This window comes from Chiloscyllium punctatum, chromosome 13, assembly GCF_047496795.1.
Source record: "Chiloscyllium punctatum isolate Juve2018m chromosome 13, sChiPun1.3, whole genome shotgun sequence".
NCBI classification, from domain to species: Eukaryota; Metazoa; Chordata; class Chondrichthyes; order Orectolobiformes; family Hemiscylliidae; genus Chiloscyllium; species Chiloscyllium punctatum.
Genome location: NC_092751.1, coordinates 1,881,324 through 1,907,981, shown reverse-complemented (window position 1 = coordinate 1,907,981; position 26,658 = coordinate 1,881,324). Strand labels below are relative to the sequence as shown.

At 45.7% G+C, this 26,658-nt stretch overlaps 1 long non-coding RNA gene across 2 annotated transcripts in view; it reads right to left on the bottom strand.

The window, feature by feature from the left end:
* Nucleotides 1–25,967, bottom strand: part of LOC140484531 (uncharacterized) — a 70,763-nt gene extending 44,796 nt beyond the window's left edge. For both annotated transcript variants that reach the window (XR_011962229.1, XR_011962228.1), the window contains exons 1-2: nucleotides 25,879–25,967; nucleotides 19,188–19,281 (exon numbers count right to left, since the gene is read on the bottom strand). This is a non-coding gene — a long non-coding RNA (uncharacterized lncRNA). The remainder of the gene's footprint in view (nucleotides 1–19,187; nucleotides 19,282–25,878) is intronic.
* Nucleotides 25,968–26,658: the final 691 nt, after the last annotated feature.

The window sequence follows — 26,658 nt, the reverse complement described above, 5'->3', positions numbered from 1 at the left end:
GCGTAGTGCCACTTTGAACCCCCCCCAACTGATCAATACTATAGGCAGATGCGTCCCTTCTCCAGCCAATCACAGTGTGAAATGCTTTCCGCTAGTTACCCCAAAGAACATACTCCAAAACCAGCCCACATTCTGTACATGTATAGTGCTAGGTTTCCCCACACACGTGTGGTCCCTGCCTCAGGGCTTGTGGGAGTTGTAGTCCCCAAGAAGCCTCTGGAGATCTGTCCCTGGAAAGTGAGAGAAAGTGTGGGCTGGAGGGTGTTGTGTATAGGATATCTATTCAGACACACAGGACATGTGAGCTGTCACTGGGATTTACTGAGACATCCGCTTAGACACCCGGACTTCTGAGGTAAGGAATATACATTCGGCCAATTGCGGGGTGGGGAGGTTAATAATGGGCAGCAGATTTTAAGCAGAGGTGGCTCAGTGGCTAACACTGCTGCCTCATAGCGTCAGGGACCCGGGTTTGATTCCAGCGTTAGGCAACTGTGTGGAGTTTACACATCCTCCCCATGTCTGCATGGTTTTGTTCGGTGCTCCAGTTTCCTCCCACAGTCCAAAGACGTGCAGGTTAGGTGGATTGGTCAGGCCAAATTGCTCACAGGGTCCATGCCTGTGCTGGTTAGGCAATTAGTCACGGGAAATGCAGGGTTACAGGGAATGGGTAGGTCTGAATGGGATGCTCATCATAGGGTTGGTGTGGAATCGATGGATGAATACCCTGTTTCTGCACTATAGGGACTCTATTCTATTCTCATGAAGAAGAATGTACCTATCTCAATGTGTTGTGAATCTGTGGAATTCCCTATTGAAAATGCGGTGGATGCCAGGACAATGAGCCAATTTAATGAAGAGATACAGATTTTTAATTTGCAATGAGTTGAAGTGTGAGAGAGAGCAGGCGGGAAAATCCAGCTGAGACCGAGGTGAGCTCAATCATCACCGTATTAAATGGTGGAGCTGGTTCGAAGGGCTGCATTGCCTCTCCTGTGCCCAGTGCTTATCTTCTTACGGCAATAACTGGAAAGCTGAATCCAAAAATCACCACCTTCACCAAAGGAGATTTTCAGAAACAGCAGGATAGTCAGGTGGATTAGCGCTCCAAACTAAGGTAGTGAGGAAGCGTGTAGGAGGTAACAATTTTGCAATTTTAAACTGAGGGGAGACAGTGATTTATGGTTTTAGACTGTAGTACATTCACGCCGTCTAGAATACGCTGTAATAAAGTACAGGATAGATATTTACAACAAAGCCAAGGTCACTGACAATGAAACCAAAACACGCAGGAAACATCGTTTCACCTCACAATCTGATAAAAAGACTTGTCATTAATCTGGTTGAATTTAGAATACAGTTGGAAAGCGGGAAGATTAAATCCAATCCCAAGATACTGTGCTTAAACAGAGGAGTCTACAATAGGATGAGGCAGGAGTTGGCTAATGCAGACTGGAAGCAAAGACTTTACTGTGGGGCAGTTCTCAGACAGTGGAGGAATATCAAAGTAATTTTTCAAATTTCTCAGCAAAAGTATATATCAGTGAAAAGGAAGGACTGTAGGAAAACGAGTAATCTGTCATGTCTAAGGAAATAAGGAAGTCTATGAAATTGAAGTAGAAGGTATACAAATTGGCAAAGACCAAGGATAAATTCGGAGATTGGAAAAACTCCCAAGCTCAACAGAAAGCATGATGGAATTGGGGATAAAAAGTGATGAGTAGCTATCCCCAGGGACAGAATAGCAGTTTACTCTGCTAGAGGGGAACTTATTGTGTGGGGAACATATGGCCTCTGTAATTGTTGAAGCACTTAACTGTTACCATAGAGATAATCCTGATCAAGTTAAAAATCACAGCACACCCCAAAAACTTGTACTTCCAAATAAACCTGTCGGACTATAACCTGGTGATGTGTGGTTTTTAACTTTGTCCACCTCACCCCAACCCCAGCTCCTCCACATCACCATCCCGATAGACAGCCCCACGGACACTGAAGCACCTGTCAGGTACTTGAGGGAGCCACGGGGGTGGGTGGGGGTAGGGGTGTGTGGTTTAACCACAAAGTGCTGAACTGGACTAGACCTTTGAACTGCCGTTGCCATGGAGATAATATTGAGAGACTGTCTGTACTCAAAGTCACAAACCACAAAATGCATAAGAAGGGGAGCTGTCCATCGGACAGGCGGGGAGTTACCTGATGCTGCCTGGAGGTGTTCTGCATGTACACTATCCAGGTAACTGCCGTGTCTCATCAATAAAGACTCAAAGAAGACCTCTCAGAGTTCTGTGCCTGGTTATTCCTATCCAGCAGTGTTCAGGAATAGGAGTACACAGCAGTCAATCTTCACAATGGAGGATACGAAGAGAATGGCAGTAATTGATAAGGAGACTAAGGAAGGTGAGGACCAAGAAACAACCATTGTCACGAAAGAGTTAGAGCTGGGCAAGCTAATGGAGCTAAAGGTAGACAAGTCTCCTTGCCCTGATGGAATACATCCCAGGAGACCAACAGAGTTAGGGGGAGAAATAACGAATGCACTTAGAGTAATAGCATCCTGCAGCAGAGACAGGCCCTTTGGCCCAAGCCAATCAGAATGTCCATCCACACTAACCCCATTTCCCTGCACTTGGCCCATCTGCTTCTGAAACTTTCCTATCCATGTATATGTCCAAATGTCTTTTACGTGTTGTTAATATACCCACCTCAACCACTTCCACTGGCAGCTCATTCCATATACATACCACCTTTGTGGAGAACAGTTGCCCCTCAGTTTCCCATGTATTCTTTCTCCTCTAACTTTAACATGATGCCCTCCAATCCTTGAGTCCCTGCAAAAAAGACCATGCCTCTCATGGTCTTATACACTTCTATAAAATATTACCCCACAGTTTCTTCTGCTCTGAACAAAAAAGTCCTCACTTGTCCAACCTCTCCCTGTACCTCAGACCCCTGAGACCTGGCATCATCCTTGTAAATTTCTTCTTCACCTTTCCAGTTGAATAACTGAAACCTACACTGCACTCATCAAATTTCCGTGTTTCCCCACGGCACTGGAACCGATGTGACAACGCCAATGGACTACAATCAATGATCGATAACTCACTCCATTACAACAATCTCATTTTCATAGATTTTTCCATGATGCAGGAATCCTGTTGTCTTTCTGGTTTCATGGTTCATTGTCCTCATACAAACCCAATCTGTGGCTTACCTGTTCCAGGGAAATGTTCCATGATTGTTTAGACTTTCAAAAACCAATGAAATTTCTCTCCACAGTCCCCACGCTAACATGGACTTTGCTGTCTCAGTACTTTTTCCCAGTCACACTGACATTTGAAATATTCCCCCACGGGCAGAATGCACCACCTTTCCATCCAGATGAAAAAGTCAATGATATTCAGATCGGCACGGATCCAGTAACATGAAGTTCAATTTGAATTTTTCAACTGCAAATCCCCCCTTTCAATCCTCTATAACAGAGAAAACAGATAGTGCTGGAGATCCTCAGCAGGTCTGGCAGCATCTGAAATGGTGACAGATGCAGGAAACATTGCAGCCTTGAAGAAGTGTTTAGATGATCACACCAGGCATGTGTGCTTGATGACCATTATGGATAAGATGGGGGCAGGGATCCCTTTCTGGAAGGGCCTTGGTGAGACCACACCTGGAGTACTGTTTAGACCTTTGTTCCCCTTTTCCAAGGAAGGCTCTCCTGGTTATTGAGAGAGTGTAAAGGAGGATCACCAGATGAGTCATGGGATGTGAAGATAGTTAAGGACTGCAGATGCTGGAAGTCAGAGTCTGTACAATGTGGACCTGGGGAGGTGCAGCAGCTCAGGCAGCATCAGAGGAGCAGGAAGGTTGATGTTTTGGGTCGGGACCCTTTGTCAGTCTTGATAAATAACCCTGACTCGAAATGTCAACTTTCCAGCCCCATCGTATTCATGCTGGTCATCAAGCAGCTATTTATTCCAGTCCCACGTTCTAGCACTCAGCATGTAACCGATATTGTCCTGCCTGGTGTGATCATCTGAACACTTCTTTAAGGCTGCAATGTTTCCTGCATCTGTCACCATTTCAGATGCTGGCAGACTTGCTGAGGATCTCCACCACTTTTTGTTTTTATTGCAGATTTCCACCATTTTGCTGAAGCACAGAGTCATAGACATGTAAACAGCTCCATGTTTTGTTGACTCACCTTCCTGGGATGTCAGGACTGATGGATGAAGAGGGACTCAATCTTCGTTTAATCCTCCTTTCCTTTGGCTTTCTGAGCCGCTAACTACATCACTAATATTCTACCTCCCATTCTCTGTCCTGAATCTGACCCTCTAAGACTACACTTTAGTTCCCATCCCCCTGCCAGACTAGTTACAAACTCACCAACAGAACTGGCAAAAGCCCCCACCAGATTTGTCTCAGCTCTGCCCAGGGGTAACCGGTCAGGCTGGTACATGTCCCACCCAGAAACAGTCCCAGTGCCTGAAGAATCAAAACCCTTCTCTGGTACACCATTTCCCCAGCCACACATCCAGCTGATCGACCTTCTCATTCCTGCTCTCATTAGCACATGGCACTGGGAGTAAGTCTGACATTATTACATTTCAGGAGCTATATTAATGTATCTCTGCTCTCCCTATGTCCAGCTTTCAGGCCCTCATCCCTCTGTTTAGCGATGTCCTTGGTATCTGTGTGTTGCAAAACAATGGCCTGTTTACACTACAGCTCCAGAATGTCCTGCAGCCACTTCATGATATCATGGATCTTGGCACCAGGGAGATTACATCCCATCCTGGATTCATGTCTGTGGGCACAGAAGTGCCTGGCTGTACCCCTGATTATTGAATCCCGTGTCACTATAGCCCTGCCACTCTCATTCCTCTTGTTCTGATCAGCAGAGCTCTCTGTGGTGTCATTAACCTGGCTGATGCTGATTTCACGAAAAGCCACCCCACCCATTCCCGCCCTTACCGAATCCCAAGCGGTATACAGTATCTGTATGAGAAGGGGATAACAACAGGGGACTCCTGTACTTCGCATTTTACTAGATCTGATGGTCACCCATTCCCTTTCTGCCTGTGTAACCCTCACCTGCAGTGTGACTAACTCACTAAACGTGCTGTCCATAACATTCTCAGTATTGCAGATGCTCCACAGTGAGTCCACTCACAGCTCCAGCTCTGAAAAGCAGTTTCCCAGTAGCTGCAGATGGGAACCCTTGCTGCACAAATAGCCGTCAGGGACACTGGAAGCGGCCCTTATTTCCCACATTGTGCAAGAGGAGCACACCACGGGTCTGAGGGCTCCTGTCACAACGTCTCTCTACATTCATCCAGTTACTCCCAATAAGAGAATTTAAATGAGTGAGTAACCTTCCTTCACTTCAAACATGTCCATTATAATAACAAAAAAAATCTTTACTTAAGCTGATATGTCATACTTTAAAAACTTAAATACTCCACAGGTATCACTGACAAATTGGCTATTCCCATTGGGACTGTGAATTTCTGAAAGGCCTGAACTAAAATGGAGTTTCAGCTTCACCTTCTCCCTGTCTCACCTCACTATTTACACCCAACTCCAAAACACTCTCATTGAGCCAAGCAGCCCTCACAGTGCAGCCCTGTCATTTTCATTGTGTGCTCATACCTACACTGCCCTCAGCCTCCTGTCCTGTTCCAATGCACCTCAATGGGAGCTCAGGACCAGCATTGCATCTTTCAATTCAGTCCTTTGTAACCCCAGAGTCAAAATGGACCTCAGCAGTTTCTGAATGAACAGACAGTTGTCAGAATCTGGAACATTCCACCTGAAATGGTGCTGGAATTTGAGTCCATGAGAAATTTGCAGAGAATTGGAAGTAGGGAGTTTACAGATTAACATTATAAAGTGGATGATTGAGACTAAATCTGACAGTTCCTGCAAAAAGACGAGGTGTAATTTGGATAAATCTGTGCTCTCTCTCAGGCCAATACCTCCTTCCACAGCTACAGGGCCAAGAATTGAACACATACCCCAAGGGTTATCCAATCATGAACTTGAACATCTTTCTGCTTTTGGCTTGACAAAAATCTTGAAGATATTTTCCCACAGACAGAACAGACAAATCTTTCTCGTTCCACAGTTAAATGCCATTGATATTCAGATCCTGATGACTCCGCTGACTGTAGAAACTTGTTTTTTGAGATCCCAGTCTCAATTATTCTCAATTAATATTCTATAAAATGAATTCACAAAACAAAGCTCACAGTCAGTGCAAGATGAATAGTGAAGACAAACACTTCTCTTGGTACGTGTTTGATGTGTAAATGCTCCTCTTCAAATCACCCCGCCCCCACCCAGGAAGAGGACACGTGCATGCTCCTTGCTGAACCTTGCCCCAAATAAAGATGGTGGCTATAACCCAGTACCTCTCACTGCCTGAGGACCAAGCCATCTTCCCCTTTGCTGCAAACGTGGGAGCAAGAGTTTCTAATTCAGACTAACGACCTGCCCAGAGTGTACCTAAACCCTCCCAGTCTCCACTGATACATTTCATCCGGTTTCTGCTGCCACTCTCCCCTTTCCGCCTCCTGCACACACCATGGGTCATCATGGCTCCAGTGACCCTTCCTCAGAACCAATGACAGCTGGGAAAATTAGGATACCTTCAGTAAACAGGCCCTTTGGCCCAACAATTCCACACCCACCCTCCGAAGTTTATCCCACCCAGATCTGTTTTCCTACTCTATTACTCTCTATTTCCCTGGACTAATGCACATCCCCGAACACTACGGGAAACTTAGCTGGGCCAATTCACCTCACCTACAGATCTTTGGACTACAGGAGATAAGGGTTAAAGAGTAAATAATAGGTGGGGACAGAGCCCAAAGAGAGACAGGAATATTTGGAAAGTTAAAGGAGTGGGAAGGTGGAAAGCTGTTAATGGAGGAGACAGGAACCTTCTAGCATCTCAGTGGCGGTGGTGGAAATGGTGGCTGATGATCTACATTGTGCCTGCAAAAAAGACCCTGAGCTTCCAGTTGCCTGCTCTTTAACACACAAGACTGTTCCCTGCCAACATCTCTGTCTCATGCTTACTGCAGTGTTCCAGTGAAGCTTGATGCAAGCTGGAAGAACACTTCAGGACATACCAAATGACCTCCTATTTCAAGGACTGCAATTTCCCCTCGCATGTGGTCAACAATGCCCTCCAGTGTATCTCCTCCACTTCCCACACCACTGCCCTTGAACCCCACCCCTCCAAATGCAACAAAGATGGAATCCCACCATCCTCACCTTCCACCCAGATACAACACATCATCCTCTGCTATTTCCACCATCAGATCCAACCACCTGAGATATATTTCCCTCCCCACCCCTTTCAGCATTCCACAGAGATCATACCTTCTGTGACTTCCACGTTAGATCCACAGTCCCCACCAACCCACCCTCCACTCCAGGCACCTTCGCTTTCCACTGCAAGAGGTGGAAAATCTTTGCCCAAACCTTCCCTTTAACTCCATCCAAGGCACAACTGGATCCTCCCACATCCAGCAGAGATTTCCCTGCCCACCCAAACACCTCACCTAGTGTGTCCCTTGCTCTCGGGACGCAAAATTGTGGAATATTTCAGGGAACATTTCTGGGACACATGCATCAACCAACCCCACCGCCCTGTGGCCGACCACTTTGGATACCCCCCACCCCCTCCGCCACCACGCTGCCAAGGACATGCAAGTCCTCCATCCCCAAATCCGAGCCAACATCTGGAGGAAGAACACCTCATCTTCCACTTTGGGAACTTTCAACTGCACGGCATCAAGGTTTCCTCATCTTCCCTCCCCTAACTTATCTCAGATTCAACCCTCCAACTCGGCACTGGCCTCTTGAACAGTCCCACCTGCCCATCTTCCTTTCCAATTATCCATTCCACCCTCGCACCACTCCCCTCCATCTACAACCACCTATTGCCTCCCAAGCTCGCTTCCCCCAACCCCAAACACCCCTCCCTATTTATCTCTCAGCCGTATTCCACCACCCACATTTCTGATGAAGTGCTGACATGCCCAATACATCAATTCTCCTGCTCCTTGGATGCTACCTGACCTGCTGTGCTTTTCCAGCATCACACTTTAACACAAGCTGGAAGAACAACACCTCATCTTCCACTCGGGGACCCTGCAACCCTCTGGCTTCAACATCAAATTCAATAATTTTAGGTCCTGAACTCTCACACGTCCTAGTGTCTTTGCCCCCTACCCCACATACCAGGCCTTGTTATTACGTAGTCTGTCATTACACACTACCTATGGTTAGCCACTAACAGTCCCCACAAACAGCTATTCACCCTCCCCCCATCCGATCGTTATTCACTCCTTTGTCCAACTGCTCCTATCTCTCTCTTTGGACTCTATCCCCACTTATCATTTACTCCTTAACCCCTACCTTCTGCATAAAAACAGACTTTTTTTCCTCAGTAACATCAGTTCCTGAGGAAGCGTCACTGGATCAAAATCGCGAACTGATTTCTTTTCACAGATGCTGCCAGATCTGCTGAGCTTTTCCAGTACCTTCTGGTTGTTGTGTGTGATTTACAGCATCCGAAGTTCTTTTGGTTCTAATTTACCCGGAGAATCTAATTCAGGTCCAGCAGACTGAAACAGTGTTTTTCAACCTTCCCAGTCCACACTAACTCCATCTCTCTCCCAGTATCTGCTGTCTCTCCCACTCCTTCACATGCAGTCCCCCCTCACAGTGACACTGCGCCTGCAAAGCTGATGGTCATGTGTTGGCCTGCTGGTCCCACACCTCATTCACTCCCATTGGCTGGAGCATCAGGCCAACTCTCCTATTGGTCTGAAGCTGTGTCAATCAGCCAGGCCCCATTGTGACCTGAGTGGTGGGATCCTCCCAGGTGCATCAGAGGCTGAGGGGTGACCTCATAGAGGTTTATAAAACCATGAGGGGCCTGGGTAGGATAAATAGACAAGGTCATTTCCCTGGGGTCGGGGAGTCGAGAATGAGAAGGCATAGGTTTAAGATGAGAGGGGAAGAATTTAAAATGGATCTGAGGGGCAATTTTTTTTTCCCACTGGGGTTGGTTCGTGTATGGAATCTTCTGTCAGGAAGTGGAGGATGTTGGTACAATTAAACCATTCGGCATCTGGATGGGTATATGAATAGGAAGGGTGTAGAGTGATATGTGCCAAGTGTTGGCAAATGGGACTAGATTAGGTTGGGATATCTGGTCAGCATGGACCAGTTTAACCAAAGCGTTTATTTTCATGCTGTACATCTCTACGGCTCTGCCCTGTGATGAGCTTCATCATTCACAGTGAATGGGTCAGTATCACAGAGCACAGGGGCTGGAGGCTATTCAGCCCATTGGGGCTGTACTCTCTCCTTCTGGAGATGGTGCCAGTCAGTCCCAACTCACCTCCCATTTGGACAGAACCCTCCAAATCCTTCCTTAAAAAAGTTAAATTTCAAATTTGTTTTGACATAAACTATTGTATCTGCATCCAGCTGTCTTTTAAATTGTTCCAGATGCTGAGAACTTAGTGAGTAAAATAATCTTCACATTTTTCCTCTGCATTATTTGCCAGTTACTTGAAAATAGTTACTAAAAATTGTGACGTTAAAAATTTCTCACTCTGTCTCTCTGTAAATTAAATACCCTGGAAACAAATCGACTCCTGGTCGAAATCACTGCTTAACCTTCTCAGCTCCAAGGAGAATTATCTGACCTTCTGCTAACTCTCCATAAAAGAGTAAACTATCTTAATTTAAATTTATTAGTGTCATAGAGATGTACAGCACAGAAACAGACCCTTCAGTCCAACTTTTCCATGCTGACCAGATATCCTAAATTAATCTCATCCCATAATCCAGCCCTTGGCCCATAGCCTTCTAAACCTTTCCCAATCACAAATCCAATGAGATGCCTTTTAAATGTTGTAACTGTACCGGCGTCCACACTTTCTCTGGCAGCTCATTCCATACACGTGCCACGTTCAGCTCGAAACTTTGCCCTTAATATCCCTTTTCAATCTTTTCCCTCACGCCTGTGCTTTCTAGTTTTGGACTCACCTAAATAGGAATAAGACCCTGGCTCTTTACCCTAGCCATGCCCCTCACGATTTTATCAACCTCTATGGTCACTTCGCAGCATCCGATTCTCCAGTGAAAACAGCCTCAGTCTATTCAGCCTCTGCCTATAGCTCAATCCCTCAAACCTGGCAACATCTTTGCATCTTTTCTGAATCCTTTCAAGTTTCACAATATCATTCCAATAGCGGGGAGACCAGGACTGAAAGCAGAATTCCAATAGTGGCTGAATGAATGTCCTGTACAGCTGCAAAATGACGTCACAACTCCTGTACTCAATGCACTGACCAGTAAGATTAGATTAGATTACTTACAGTGTGGAAACAGGCCCTTCAGCCCAACAAGTCCACTCCGCCCCGCCGAAGCGTAACCCACCCATACCCCGACATCTACATCTACCCCTTACCTAACACTACGGGCAATTTAGCATGGCCAATTCACCTGACCTGCACATCTTTGGAGTGTGGGAGGAAACCGGAGCACCCGGAGGAAACCCACGCAGACACGGGGAGAACGTGCAAACTCCACACAGTCAGTCACCTGAGGCAGGAATTGAACCCAGGTCTCTGGCACTGTGAGGCAGCAGTGCTAACCACTGTGCCACTGTGCCGCCCTAAAGGCAAGTAAAGGCAAGTACACCAAACATTTACTTCACTGCCTATCTATGATTCCACTTACAAGGAACTATGAACCCGCACTCCAAGATCTCTTTGTTCAGCAACACTCCCCAGGACCTTCCCATTAAGTGTAGAAGTCCTGCCCTGATTTGCTTTTCCAAAATGCAGAACCTCACATTTATCTAAATTAAACTGCATCTGCCACTCCTCAGCCCATTTGATCGGAGTCTCATTGTTCTCTCAGGTAACTTTGCTATCCATTGCACCTCCTATTTTGGTGTCTATTGTAAACCTAACAACCATAGCTCCTATATTCACATAGAAATCATTTATATAAATGGCAAAAAGCAGTGGACCCAGTACCCAGCCTGACAGCATATTGCTCATCGCAGGCTTCCAGTCCAAAAAGCACCCTCCACTATGACACTGACTGCTCAGCAAGGTTAGAGCTCATGGCATACAGGGAGAACTAACCATTTGGATACAGAACTGGCTCAAAGGCAGAAGACAGAGGGTGGTGATGGAGGGTTGCTTTTCAAACTGGAGGCCTGTGACGAGTGGAGTGTTACAAGGTTCACTGCTGGATCCACTACCTTTCGTCATTTATATTAATGACTTGGATGTGAACATAGGAGATATAGTTAGTGAGATGACACCAAAACTGGAGGTGCAGTGGACAGTGAAAAAGATTACCTCAGAGTACAATGGGATCTTGATCAGATGGGCGAACGGCTGAGGAGTGGCATTTTGGGAAAGCAAATCTTAGCAGGACGTATACACTGAATGGTAAGGTCCTGAGGAGTGTGACTGAACAAAGAGACCTTGGAGTGCAGGTAGATAGGATAGTGAAGGCGGCATTTGGCATGCTTTCCCTAATTGGACAAAGTATTGAGTACAGGAGTTGTGAGGTCATGTTGTGGCTGTACAGGACATTGGTTAGGCCACTTTTGGAACGTTGCATACAAATATGGTCTCCCTCCTATTGAAAGGATGTTGTGAAACTTGAAAGGGTTCAGAAAAGATTTACAAGAATGTGGCCAGGGTTGGAGGATTTGAGCTAGGCTGGGGGTTGAATAGAGGTTGAATAGATTGGGGCAGTTTTCCCTGCAGCGTCGGAGGCTGAGAGGTGATCTTATCGATGCATATCAAAACATGGAGGTGCATGGATAGGATAAATAGACAAAGTCTTTTCCCTGGCGTAGGGGATCCCAGCACAAGAGGGCATAGGTTTATGGTACGAGGGGAAAGACTTTAAAGAGACTTGAGAGACAACGTTTTCACACAGAGGTGGTACGTATATGGAATGAGCTGACAGAGAAAGTGGTGGTGGCCATTATGATTGCAACATTTAAAAGACATCTTCATGTGTATATGAATAGGAAGGATATGGGCCGGGTGCTGACAGGGGGGACTAGATTGCATTGGGATATCTGATCAGCATGTACTGGTTGGACCGACGGGTCTCTGTTTCTGTGCTGTCCATCTATGACAGTTTGACCTTCCAGCCAATTCTGTATTGAAACAGCTAGTTCCGCCAGAATTCTATGGTACTGAACCTGCTAACCAGTGTGTTATGTGAAACCTTGTGTCTTTCCCAAGTCCAAGTTACTGATTTCAATGCACAAAGCCATGCTGACTCTCCCTAACCATTTCTTGCTTTTCCAATGACATGTAAATCCTGTCCCAGAGAATCCCTTCCAACAACTTCTCTGCCACTGACTTCAGGCTCACCGGTCTATAGTTCCCTGGCTTTTCCTTCCCACCTTTCTCAAATAATGGCGCCAGTCTTCCAGCACCTCACCTGTGGCGATCGATGATACAAATATCGCAGCGAGGGGCCCAGCAAAAGCTTGTCTAATTACCCACGAAGTTCTGGGATACACCTGATCAGATTCAAGGGATTTATCCACCTTTATACATTTTAAGTCATCCAATACCTCATCCTCTGTAACATGTACCCTTGCCAAGTTATCACTATTTATTTCTCCAACTTCTCTAACTTCCATATCCCCTTTCAGTAAAATCTGACATGAAATAATTACAGAATCTCTCCCACCTCCTGCTGTTCCATAGACAGTCTTGTTGATCTTTGAGGGTCGCTATTCTCTGCCTAGTTATTCTTTTGTCTTTAGTGTATTTGTAGATTCTCTTTGGATTCTCCTTAAACCTATTTTCCAAAGCTATCTCATGTCCCCTTTTTTGCCTCCTGGTTTTCCGCGAGTATACTCCTACTGCCCTTATAGTCCTCTAGGGACTCACTCAAACAGAGTGGTCTGTACCTGCCATATCCTTTCTTCATTTTCTTGACCAAAGCCTCAATTTCTCAGGTCATGCAGCATTCTCGACGTCTCCCAGCCTTGGCCTTAACGGGAACATACTATCTGCGTACTCTCATTGTCGCAGGCCTATGGAGGTAATGGCAGATGAGGACAGAGAAACAATCATTATCAGTAAAGAGGTAGTGTTGGGAAAGCTAACAACTCATCCTTATCTCTATAATTCCTCTCTAGCCTCAGAACTATCACTATCTCTGGTATCAAAAACATCTCAATCTATGCAACATCCTCCAATCTCTAATCTCCTCCAGTCTCAACACCCTCCCTATCTCTAATCTTGTCCACCCTCACAAATCGCTGTGATGTGCCTTTCTTTAATTCCAACCTTCAGGATAACCCATTTTTATTTCAGATTCCTGAATCCTGAGCTCCACAATGTCCCGCTTAACATCTGTCACATTTTCCTGCAATAAACATGAATCAATTCCGTATCATCTATTCTAATGTCACCTTCTCTGACCTGGTTTCTATTGTGGCTTGTCATATTCCTTTATTATACATCTGTGGTCTACATGACTGAAAAAGCTGTTGTGGTCCATCGGGTTTATGCTGTGAAGAAATCTCCCAGCTAACTATTTTAATCCCATTTTCCAGCACTGAGCCCATAGACCTGTCAGCCTTGACATTGCAAGTGTGTTCCGAAATATATCTGAAATGCCATCGGGATTTCTGTCTCTCACTCACTTCCAGACAGTGAGGTTTAGTGCAACTGTTGCTCTATGATGACATCACCCACAGGAACACAGAGCAGCTGGGTCTGTGCAAACCAGAGATCGCCCACACATTGGGAAGGATGGCAGGGTCACAGAGAGGGGGCACAGGAGATTTACTAGGATGGTTCAAGGAATGAGGGATTTAAGTTGCAGAATTTGTCGGGCTTTTTTAACATTAATTACTCATGTGACATGTGTGTTGCTAATACACATCAAGAATAACCATCCACAATTAATGGACTCTCCTTTTCAACCTATCCTCTTGCCTGTGCTGTGGTAATATTCAGGTTAACCACCACCAACATCTCTCTCTCATGAGAGAGTCGTCCTATGGTCTGGGAGGACAATGCTGACTTGATCTTTCACACAGAGGTGCCACTGTGCCTCGGGGGTGGGGAGAGAGAATACTGAAGGTGGTGGATGGGAAACCACTCAGGTACAGTGCTTTACCCTGGAGGATGTTCACTTTCTTTAATATTGTTGGAGGGGGGGGGGGGTGCACTGATGCAGGCAAGTGGAGTATGTTCCAACACAATCCTGATGTGTACCTTATAGAGAGCAAACAGACATTGGGGAATCAGCGGTTTGGAAAAACTGAGAGTATTCTCCTTGTAGCAAAGGAAATTATGGGGAGCTGTGACAGAGCGGTTTATAAAAGTTACACATGATAATAATAAACCTTACACCCGTCAGCTCATTATACAAGGATTACAGGACACATGTTGAAGATTTGGGAAGATCTATTGATAGGATGGTTTGATTCAAAGGAGAACTTTTATGCAGCAAATGGTATTGATCTGGAACACAATACTCTCACACAATATGAATATCCACGTCCTGAAGTATTGAGTAATTCTGTCAGAGTTTGGCGTTACAATGACTGAGATTCCCATCTGAATGTACACCTGTAATACAAGTTTATAAAATCCGTCACTGTCAGTTCAAGTTTGAAACTTATACAATCCCCCCCTCCTGGCCCAGGATGATTAGATTACTTACAGTGTGGAAACAGTCCCTTCGGCCCAACATGTCCACACCGACGCGCAACCCACCTATTCCCCTACATTTACCCCTTACCTAACACTATGGGCAATTTAGCATGGCCAATTCAACTGACCTGCACATCTTTGGACTGTGGGAGGAAACCCACGCAGACACGGGGAGAATGTGCAAACTCCACACAGTCAGTCGCCTGAGGCGGGAATTGTACCTGAGTCTCTGGTGCTCTGAGGCAGCAGTGCTAACCACTGTGCCACCGTGCCGTCCTGACTGTACACATTACCCCTGGTGGAGGTCAGCAGGCAATTCAGGGGCAAATCTATGTGGGTTTCTATGAGTTTCCACCTTGGGACTTCATGTGACTGAACATGTGACAGAATGATCCAAGATTCACTCAGATATAGAGAGCAGGATTTGCTTCCTTTTCTTTCCTTCCATTCTGCCGCTGTGCCTCCTCAATAAGACATGGGGTGTGAAAGGCTCATGCAGCTCGATGGGCAAGTTGTCTCCATTCTGACCAATGGGCAACAAGTTCCTCCCAGTCATTAAACAGAGTATCCCTGAAAAGATAGCATCTGAGCATGATTCCCACTGTCCAGTGCTCCCAGTAAATGTTTCGAATAATGAGGAGGGAAATCTCCTAGAAAAGGCATAACAGGAATGTTCCAAGAGGATTATAAACAGTTTACAGAGAGATATTCACAGGAAACCTGGGCAACAAGTTGGCAAATGGAGTATAACTTGGGATAAACTGTAGAAAGCTGCACCAGAAAGGGATGGGTGGGGGGGGAATGAGCAGGAAACACAAAGCTAGCACACAGTTACAACAGGGAATCAGGAAAGGGAATGGAATGCTGTCCCTTATTTCAAGGAGTTTGCAATATAAGAGTTTGGAGTATATACCTTAGGGAAACTAAACAAATCGCGAGTGAGACCACAACTGGCGTAACGTGAACAGATTTGGCCGCTTTAGTTAACGAAATAGAGTAGTTTATCGGAGGCATTTCAGAGAAGATCCTTTGGGATGATCCCCGTTTTGAAGGGATCATCCTGTAAGCAAAGGCTGAATAAGTTGGGAATCTACTCACTGGACTTTGGAAGAATGAGAGGACATCTCTTTGAAACATACAGGATTCTGACAAGGTTTGACAGGGTAAATATGGAGAGGATGTGCCCCATTACGGGCGAGTCTTAAACCAGGTTCTGGGTCAGTCGCGGAATCAAGGATTTCGTTTCAGATTTCTCAAGTTAAAGGCAACACTGACACAGATTAGGGTTTCAGTAACAATAGAGCTGGGGTGAGAAGGAGACAAGCAACATTTTAGAGTTTGGAATTCCTGGTGTTTGTGATTGTGTAGATGTCTGATCAGGAGGTCACCTTGGGGTCAGATATGAGAGCAATATTGTGAAGAATGTAGTTCTGCCTCAGACACTTCCCAGTGAGAGGGAGGGACACAGCAGTAAGGGAAATGAATTTGGAATAGCAACTGAAGGCAATGGGTTTAACAATTGCAGTGTTTCTTTGGAGTGAATTGTAGCTCATCTAAGCATGGTAAGCAGTTTGATAACTGAGTAATCGTGGAATAATGGAGAGGGATGATGGGGAGGGAGAGCTGGACATTGTCAGTGTACATGTGAAGCCTAACACAGTGCTTTTGGGCGATGTTACCTCCTGGCAGTACGTAGGTGAGGAACAGGACAGACCAAGGATAGACGCTGGAGGGACACCAAATACATTGAATTCAGAAAGGAAAGGGAGAGTGGAGACGGAGCAGGATTTTCCAATGATGGTGAGGTCAAATATTAGTTTTTAGCAGAATGGGAGAGAAGGACACAACCAGAAAAGACAGACAGATCATGGAACAATATCTGTGAATGGCAAGGGGGGGCAGGGGGGGCGGGGAGTGCGGTGACAAGCAGGAGGATGAGAGAGAGAGATTTGGAATGTCCATGATTTAGCTACACTAGGGTAAATGGTCAAGATGACCTCTAATAAGGCTTGACAAGGGACTCTAGGAAATGCAAGTTTAGGACTAAAATGAGAGCAATCTTGAGAAGCAGTTTGGCTCGGTGGGCGAGTGGAGAGGGAGGAAAGAAACAGAGGCAGCTGATCGGATTATCTCAATGTTATTAACAGAGAAACTCCATGTGCTCCTCTTGTTGCTGGAGGGGAGGATGGAGGAGACAGGATAATGGATAATGGATAATGGATATTGTTTTCGAAATAAAAAAAAACAAAACCTGTGATAGTGATTCTAAAACTAAGTGAACAAACCTGTTGTATTTATCATTTATCAAGAATATTAAAATATACAACTGAAGTTCAGGTTTGAATCCCAAATTGGGAGAGGGTGGCTCTGAAATCAAGAAAAGGATAACTGGAATGAAGAATCTCCTGTTTGGCATGGAAACATTGGGGATGTTTTTTCTGTCATTGACAATGTCCTTGAGGGAAAGAAACCCGACAGTGGCCCATCAAATCACTCATTGTATTAATCACTGCACAGTCTCAACAAAGGATGGCACAGTGGCTAGCACTGCTGCCTCATAGTGCCAGAGACCCGGGTTCAATTCCTGCCTCAGGCGACTGACTGTGTGGAGTTTGCACATTCTCCCAGTGTCTGCGTGGGTTTCCTCCGGGTGCTCCGGTTTCCTCCCACAGTCCAAAAATGTGCAGGTTAGGTGAATTGGCCATGCTAACTTGCCCGTAGGGTTAGGTGAAGGGGTAAATGTAGGCGAATGGGTCTGGCTGGGTTGCGCTTCGGCGGGTCGGTGTGGACTTGTTGGGCCGAAGGGCCTGTTTCCACACAGTAAGCAATCTAATCTAAAAGGAATGAAACTGGAAAGACCACATTACATCTACCAATGCACTAGCAACTACAAACACAAAATCAGCCCTCTTGACCCTACAACTTCCGCCTCACTGTGGGCCAACAAGAGCAGTAGAACTGTACTCCAGCCCAATCTGAAATCTCATGGCCTGATATTCCCCCACACAACCATTAACATCAAGCCAGGGGAATCAACCCTGGTTCAATAGTGAATGCAGGAGGGCATGCCAGCAGTCCCAGGCATACCTAAAAATGAGGTGCCAACCTGGTGCAGCTACCAAACCTGCATGCTAAACAGCACAAGCAACGCCAGATAGAACTAAGTGATCCCATAAACAATGGATTAGTCCTGCCACACCTAGTCAGGAATGATGATGGACAATTACAGCATCACAGATATCCTCACCCTTACTGATGGAGGGGGTCTCACACATCCATGCAGCAGATAAGAGGACAGCATTTGCAGCGATTTTCAGCCAGCAGTGCCAAGTGGATGAGCCTTCTCCATTGGTCCCTGACATCACAGATATGAATCGACTTGGTTTAAAACTCACTTCAAATCAGATCAAGAAATGGATAAGTAATGTAAAGGCTAGGGGACCTGCCAATATTCTGGCAATAGTACTGATGGCTGCGCTTCAGAACTTGCTGCCCACGAAGGCAAGTACTACTCCAGCACTGGCACCTACTGACTTTGTGGAACATTGCTCAGGGATGTTCCAACACAAAAACACAGGGCAGACCCAACTCAGCCAATTCCCCTCCATCAGTCCACACTTGCTCAGCAGTGAAGTGATGGAAGGTGTCATCAACAGTGCTGTCAAGCAACTTCTCAGCAATAACCTGCTCAGCGATGCCCAGTTTGGGTTCTGCCAGGGCCACTCAGTTCCTGAGCTTGTTAAAGACTTGATTCACAAACTGACAAACAGCTGAATGAGGTGAGGATGACAGGCCAGACCCCCTCCAAGACCACTATTTCGACTTCAGTGATATCACCTGACCTCACCACAGTCTCAGCTCATTTGCTGAAACTCTCATTCATTCCTTTTGTTGACTCTAGATTTCATTGTCTAAACCCACTCCTGGCCAGCATCCCACATTCACCCTCCCGATAATCTCAAGAATATTGAAAACTCTACTGCCAAAGTGCTCACTTGTACGAAAACTTGCTGATCAATCAAAAGACTCCATTTATAAGCAACAACAATTTACTTTCGCACCTTTGAATTAATTCCTGGCTGTAATCATTCCTATCTCCCTGCATCACACCCCCTTTCATATCTCAATAACTCATTTTAGTTCAGACTCTGAATGATGTGTTTACTTTTGAGTTCACCTGTGTGACTGTTTCTATAGACTCCAAGGGAACATGGACTGGAATCCCCACTCTAACCCTCTAAGATCTACTTTCTTCCTTTAAGGCATTCTTGAAAAGCTGCTTATTTGGCAATGGTTGTGGTCAATGGACACAATATTCTCCATCTGTAGCCTTATGTCAAAAGTTCTCAATAATATTTTTGTGAAATTAAAACCATGATGATTTGTCCAGATATCTTCTACTCTTCAATATCACAGTGAATAATCTGTAATGTCTCTTACCCAACCACCTTCACCATACAAACTGCAGCAGTACAAGGCAGTCAAACATCACCCTCTCCACAGGCAACAAGGCTTTGGCATTGATCATTGGTTTCTGTGGAAGGAGAAATACACAGTTGATGATTCAGGGAGTGCAATATGAATTACAGGGAATGAAAATGGTGCAGAATTTGACTGTTAGAAATTGAAGGAAAATGCACTCGCTTAATGGAAAAAAGAATTCTTGACTGTCAAAGATATTGTGGAAAAAATAACCTGATAATGGAACAGCATATGGTCAGGAGCCAGGCAGCAGTGGACAATTCATTTACATTCCTGAAGAAGGGCTTATGCCCAAAACGTCGATTCTCCTGCTCCTCGGATGCTGCCTGGCCTGCTGTGTTTTTCCAGCTCTACATTTTTCAATTCATTTACAAAACAACTGTGAAAGTAATTGTAAAATACTACGCAGACCAAAAATACACCCAAGAGAGACTGAGGAAGCTAGATAATGAACAAGTGGACATCAGAGAACCCAGATGTGAACCACAGCAGAGTTCACTTTTATGATCTCACAGTCAAAGATGTCCAGCACAGAAACAGACTTCTTCGGTCCAACCTATGGCAACCAGATATCCCTACCTAATCTATCTAAATTAAATCCTCTCTGCCACTCCTCAGCCCATTGGCCCATCTGATCAATATCCCACTGTACTCTGAGATAACCTTCTTCATTGTCCACAACACCTCCAATTTTGGTGTCACCTGCAAACTTACTAACTATACGGCCTCTATTCACATCTAAATCATTTCGATGAATGACGAAACAAATCCAGAAAAAAGTCCATTTCTCTGGGTTTGAATGTGCTCTGTGTAAATCCTGCCCTATGACTCTTTTTACCAGGGAAGGCTGCACATACATCCCTCTGAACTTTGCCCCCTACAAAGCTGGCGGCCGCGCACGTGTCCAGTGAATCATTGCCCCGAAGAAAGATGGCGGCGCTCACTCGGACCGATTACTCAACGAGGCATTTTCCCGTTTGCTTCAAAAATGAGACTGTAAGTTTCAAATTTGCATTTTCGGATGTGTACCAAATGATTGTAAAACCTCTCAGACCATACCAACACCATTTCCCTCCCACTTCCTGCTGTTTATTTCTTTCCTTACCGACAGCTCCCCGCACATCCATCCCCAACATCCGCGCCGACCGCGAGGATGATCACGTGGTATAGTCAAGTCCCGCCCCTCATTCACTGATTGACCTGAGGACCATCTGCCCCACCAGGTCCTCCAGCTCTACCCCTGCCTTTCCATTGGTCCACCACTGACATCATTAACCCGGGGTAAAAACAATGACTGCAGATGCTGGAAATCAGATTCTGGATTAGTGGTGCTGGAAGAGCACAGCAGTTCAGGCAGCATCCAAGTCGCTTCAAAATCGACGTTTCGGGCAAAAGCCCGAATAAAGGCAGTGAGCCTGAAGCGTGGAGAGATAAGCTAGAGGAGGGTGGGGAGAAAGTAGCATAGAGCACAATGGGTGAGTAGAGGAGGGGAAGAAGGTGATCGGTCAGGGAGGAGAGGGTGGAGTGGACAGGTGGAACAGGATATAGGCAGGTAGGACAAGTCATGGGGACACTGCTGAGCTGGAAGTTTGGAACGAGGGTGAGGTGGGGGAAGGGGAAATGAGGAAACTGTTGAAGTCCACATTGATGCCCTGGGGTTGAAGCGTTCCGAGGCGGAAGATGAGGCGTTCTTCCTCCAGGCGTCTGATGGTGAGGGAGCGGGGTTGAAGGAGGCCCAGGACCTCCATGTCCTCGGCAGAGTGGTAGGGGGAGTTGAAATGTTGGGCCACGGCGCGGTGTGGTTGATTGGTGCGGGTGTCTCGGAGATATTCCCTAAAGTGCTCTGCTAGGAGGTGCCCAGTCTCTCCAATGTAGATGAGACCACATCGGGAGCAACGGATACAATAAATGATATTGGTGGATGTGCAAGTAAAACTTTGGATGTGGAAGGCTCCTTTAGGGCCTTGGATAGAGGTAGGGGAGGTGGTGTGGGTGCAGGTTTTACAGTTCCTGCGGTGGCAGGGGAAAGTGTCAGGATGGGAGGGTGGGTTGTAGGGGGGGCATGGACCTGACCAGGTAGTCACGGAGGGAACGGTCTTTGCAGAAGGCGGAAAGAGGTGGGGAGGGAAATATATCCCTGGTGGTGGGGTGTGTTTGGAGGTGGCGGAAATGTCGGTGGATGATTTGGTTTATGCAAAGGTTGGTCGGATGGAAGGTGAGCACCAGGGGCATTCTGTCATTGTTATGGTTGGAGGGGTGGGGTCTGAGGGTGGAGGTGCGGGATGTGGATGAGATGCATTGGAGGGCATCTTTAATCACGTGGGAAGGGAAATTACGGTCTCTAAAGAAGGAGGCCATCTGGTGTGTTCTGTGGTGGAACCGGTCCTCCTGGGATCAGATATGGTGGAGGCGGAGGAATTAGGAATATGGGATGGCATTTTTGCAAGAGGTAGGGTGGGAAGAAGTATAATCCAGGTAGCTGTGGGAGTTGGTGAGTTTGTAAAAAATGTCAGTGTCAAGTCGGTAGTCATTAATGGAGATGGAGAGGTCCAGGAAGGGGAGGGAGGTGTCAGAGGTGGTCCAGGTAAATTTAAGGTCAGGGTGGAATGTGTTGGTGAAGTTGATGAATTGCTCAACCCGGGCCCGATTGTTGGCTAGAGCATGCGCACTGATTCATGACTTTTGTTGCTGTTTATCAGTTACAAGAGTGAGGGACAAAGTTAAAAATCACACAACCACCTGATGAAGAAGCAGCAAAGCTCGTACTTTCAAATGAACCCATTAGACTATAACATGGTGTTCTGTGAATTTGAATTTTGTCCATCCTAATCCAACACCAGCACCTCTAAGGTAAAAACAATGACTGCAGATGCTGGAAACTAGATTCTGGATTAGTGGTGATGTAAGAGCACAGCAGTTCAGGCAGCATCTGAGGAGCAGTAAAATCGACGTTTCAGGCAAAAGCCCTTCATTAGGAATAAAGGCAGAGACCCTGAAGCGTGGAGAGATAAGCTCGAGGAGGGTGGGGGTGGGGAGAAAGTAGCATAGAGTACAATAGTTGAGTGGGGGAGGGGATGAAGGTGATGGGTCGGGGGGAGGGTGGAGTGGATAGGTGGAAAAGAAGATAGGCAAGTAGGACAAGTCAAGGGGACACTGCTGAGCTGGAAGTTTGTAAATAGGGTGAGGTGTGGGAAGGGGAAATGAGGAAACTGTTGAAGTCCACATTTCAACCCCAGGGCAACAATGTGGACTTCAACAGTTTCCTCATTTCCCCTTCCCACACCTCACCCTAGTTCCAAAATTCCGGCTCAGCACTGTCCCCTTGACTTGTCCTACCTGCCTATCTTCTTTTCCTCCTATCCACTCCACCCTCCTCCCTGAACTATCACCTTCATACCCTTCCCCACTCACCTATTGTACTCTATGCTACTTGCTCCCCACCCTCTTCTCGCTTATCTCTCCACACTTCAGGCTCTCTGCCTTTATTCCTGATGGAGGGCTTTTGCCCGAAACGTCGATTTTACTGCTCCTCAGATGCTGCCTGAAATACTGTGCTCTTCCAGCACCACTAATCCAGAACCAGCACTTCCAAGTCGAGTGAGGGAGGAATGCGTAACATAAGAACTAGGAACAGGAGAAGGCCGTCCTGCCCTTTGAGCCTGCTCTGCCATTCAATGTGACCATGGCTGATCATTTTGTGGATGCAGAACCATTTACTCACGTTCTCACCGTATCCCTTAATTAATTATTTCTTTTTTAAAAAACCTACCTTAGCTTTATAAATGTTTACTGAACTAGCATCAACTACTTCCCTGGGCAATGAATTCCGTAGAGGTCAAGAAGTTCCTTCTCAATTCAGTCTTAAATTTGCTGCCTCTAATCTTGAGATGATCCCTCTTGTGCTAGCTTCACCTGCCAGTGGCAACATCCTCTCTACTTCTATTTTATCCATTCCATTCATTATTTTATATTTTTCCATTCTTCTGAATTCCAATGAATATATTACCAATCTACTGTTAAGCCAAACCCCTCAACTCCGGAAACAACCTAATTAACCTCCTCCTTATCGATGGGGCGGGGCAAATATAATGCGATTCAGCAAGAATTAGGATGCATAGAATGGGGTCGCAAAATGCAGGGGATACAGACTATTGAAATCTGGAGCTGGTTTAATGAACAGATATTACATGTCCTTGACAGGTATGTCCCTGTCAGGCAGGAATGAAGTGATAAGGTAAGGGAACCATGGTTTACTGCGGAAATTGCATCTCTTGTTCAGAAGAAGAAGGAGGCTTATGTGTTGATGAGGCAAGATGGAACAGATGAGGCAATGGAGAGTTACATATCAGATAGGAAGGATTTAAAGAGAGAGTTAAGAGCAAAGAGAGGACACAAGCAGTCTTTAGTGAATAGAATAAAGGAGAACCCTAAAGCTTTCTATAGGTATGTGAGAAACAAAAGCGTAGGGTAGGAATATGGCCAGTCAAAGACAGAAGTGGGAAGTTCAGTGTGGACCCTGTGGAGACCGGTGAGGTGCTAAATGAACATTTCTCATCAGTTTTCACTCAGGAAAAGGAGAATATTGTAGAGGAGAAGAGGTACAACATATTAGACTAGAAAGGATCGAGGTTAGTTACGATCAGGTGTTATCAATTCCAGAAAGTAGACAAGTCCCCTGGGCTGGATGGGATTTATCTGAGGATTCTCTGGGAAGCGAGGGAGGAGATAACAGAGACTTTGGCTTTGATATTTGAGTCGTCATTCTCTACAGGTTTGGTACTAGAGGACTGAAGGATTGCAAATGTTGTTCCCTTGATCAAGAAGGGCAATGGAGATGATCCAGGTAATTATAGACCAGTGAGCCTTACTTCTGTTGTAGGAAAGGTTTTGGAAAGGATTATAAGAGAAAAGATTTATAATCAACGAGCAAACAACAATTTGATTTCAGATAGTCAACATGGTTTCGTCAAGGGCAGGTCATGTCTCACAAACCTCTGAGTTTTTTGAGAAGGTGACCAAGCATGTAGATGAGGGTAGGGCAGTTGACATGATATACATGGACTTCAGTAAAGCCTTTGATAGGGTTCCACATGGTAGGCTGTTGGAGAAAATGCAGAGACATGAAATGGAGAGTAATTTAGCAGTTTGGATTCGAAACTGGCTTTCTGAAAGAAGGCAGCGAGTGGTGGCTGATGGAAAATATTCAGCCTGGACTCAGGTTAGTAGTGGTGTGCCACAAGGATCTGTTTTGGCACCACTGCTGTTTGTCATTTTTATAAATGACGTAGATGCAGGCATGGGTGGCTGGATCAGTAAACTTGCAAACGACACTAAATTCCGTGGAGTGGACAGTATGGAAGAATGTTACAGATTGCAGGGGGACTTGGATAAACTGCAGAATTATGCTGAGAGGTGACAAATGGAGTTAAATGCAGCTAAATGTGAGGTGATACCGTTGAGAAGAATAACAGGAAGGCAGAGTACTGGGTTAATGGAAAGATTCTTGGTAGGTGGATGTGCAGAGGGATGGTGGAGTCCATGAACATAGATGCCTGAAAGTTGCCACCCAGGTGGATAGTACTGTTAAGGCAGTATACGGTGTGTTAGGTTTCATTCATAGAGGGATTGTGTTCTGGAGCTGCAATATCATGCTGCAACTGAACAAAATGCTGGTGCGGCCATACTTGGAATATTGTGTGCAGTTCTAGTGCCCATAATACGGGAAGGATGTGAAAGCATTTGAAAAAGTGCAGAGGAGATTTACCAGGATATTGCCTGGTCTGGATGGAAGGTCTTATGAGGAAAGGTTGAGCGACTTGAACCTGTTCTCATTGGCAAGAAGTGACTAAGAGGGGATTTGATAGAGACATACAAGATGATCAGAGGATTAGATAGGGTATACAGTGAAAGTCTTTTTCCTAGGATGATGATGCTAGCATGTATGTACAACTACAAATTGAGGGGTGATAGATTTAAACACGTCAGAGGCAGGGTCTTTACTCAGAGAGTGGTTAGGGTATGGAATGCACTACCTGCTAATGTGGCTAACTCAGCCACATGAGGGAAATTTAAACAATCCTTTACTTAAGCACATGGGTGATTTTGGGATAGTGTAGGGGGACGAGCTGAGAATGATTCACAGGTCGGCGCAACATCAAGGACCGAAGGGCCTGTTCTGCCCTGTATTGTTCTATGACTATCGTGCTACAAGAGATTTCTGCTGTCTTAAACAGAGTGATGGATCTTGTATTGTGGCCTTACAAAATGTCAGCGATCTCTGCCAACAATGTACGAGGTATAGTCAGTTCAATAATATGATGCTGCAACAGGAGTGGAATAGGTAACTCCATACAAAACCCTACACCTTCTTACCTATTTTCACCTCCAAAACTGAGGAAATTCTACAAAAGCACCTCCATATCCCACCACAACACTTTGCCCCACAATCGTGGTATCTGACTGTGCACAAGGAGGAGTGCAACAGTATGTATTGGGACCCAATGGGGCCCTGAAACACTTGGTAAAGACTGAAATCTTCTGAGCATTGAGAGCCCCACCACATTGTATTTATTTTCTATATTTTTTTCCTCTGTTCCTGACTTCCCTTGTTTTTCCTAATGAACCTGTTCAAAGTAGTTATTACACACACCTGCACTAGCTGTGAATTGAACTCAAGCCTCTCGATCCAAGATTCGGGATATTTTCACTGCATGACAAGACATCGACTCTAACTTCCCTTGTCCCTTATTGTTTCTTGTGCTGAGCCTGCTGAGTCACGCCTGAATCAACTCTGCAATTGGGAGGAAGGGGCGGAACTGATGACCGAGCAGCGGCCGGTCCTCCAACCAAAAGTGAGTGAGGATCGGGGCCAAAGCATTCTCGCAGAGTAAACGCTTGAAAATTGGTCAGAAAGCAAACTGTTTTGCAGGATTGATAATTCTCATTAACATAGTGGAGCATTAAACCTCTCTCAAAAATCTATGTGAAATTTTAACAAATAGTGCTACATATTTGCACATTTCGAGTAAGAAACCTCTTTTCAAATCCCAGAACAATTGTTAATTTACATACCTGGCCGGTATGGTTAAATTGAGGCGACCAGTCTATTTACATGCTAGATAGCGCCATGACTATAACTCGACAGAGCAATTATTAATGACTAATATTTCCCCCATGATTCTGTGCAGGTATGAATATTCTCTGTAAACTCATTGATAACTTCAGACGCACGCGTAGTTTGCTTTCTATGTGGAGCATGCGCAGTGTCACATTGACCAGGACAGAGAAACATGGAGCTGCTTTCTCCGCAGCGGCTGCGATCGGCTTCAAAGAGCGGCGCTCAGAGCCAGTGTGTGGGAGCCTTGCTGGGAGAAAGGAGCGGAGAGAATTCACAAGTCCCAAGTAAAGGTTAAAAACCCCGAAAAAGACC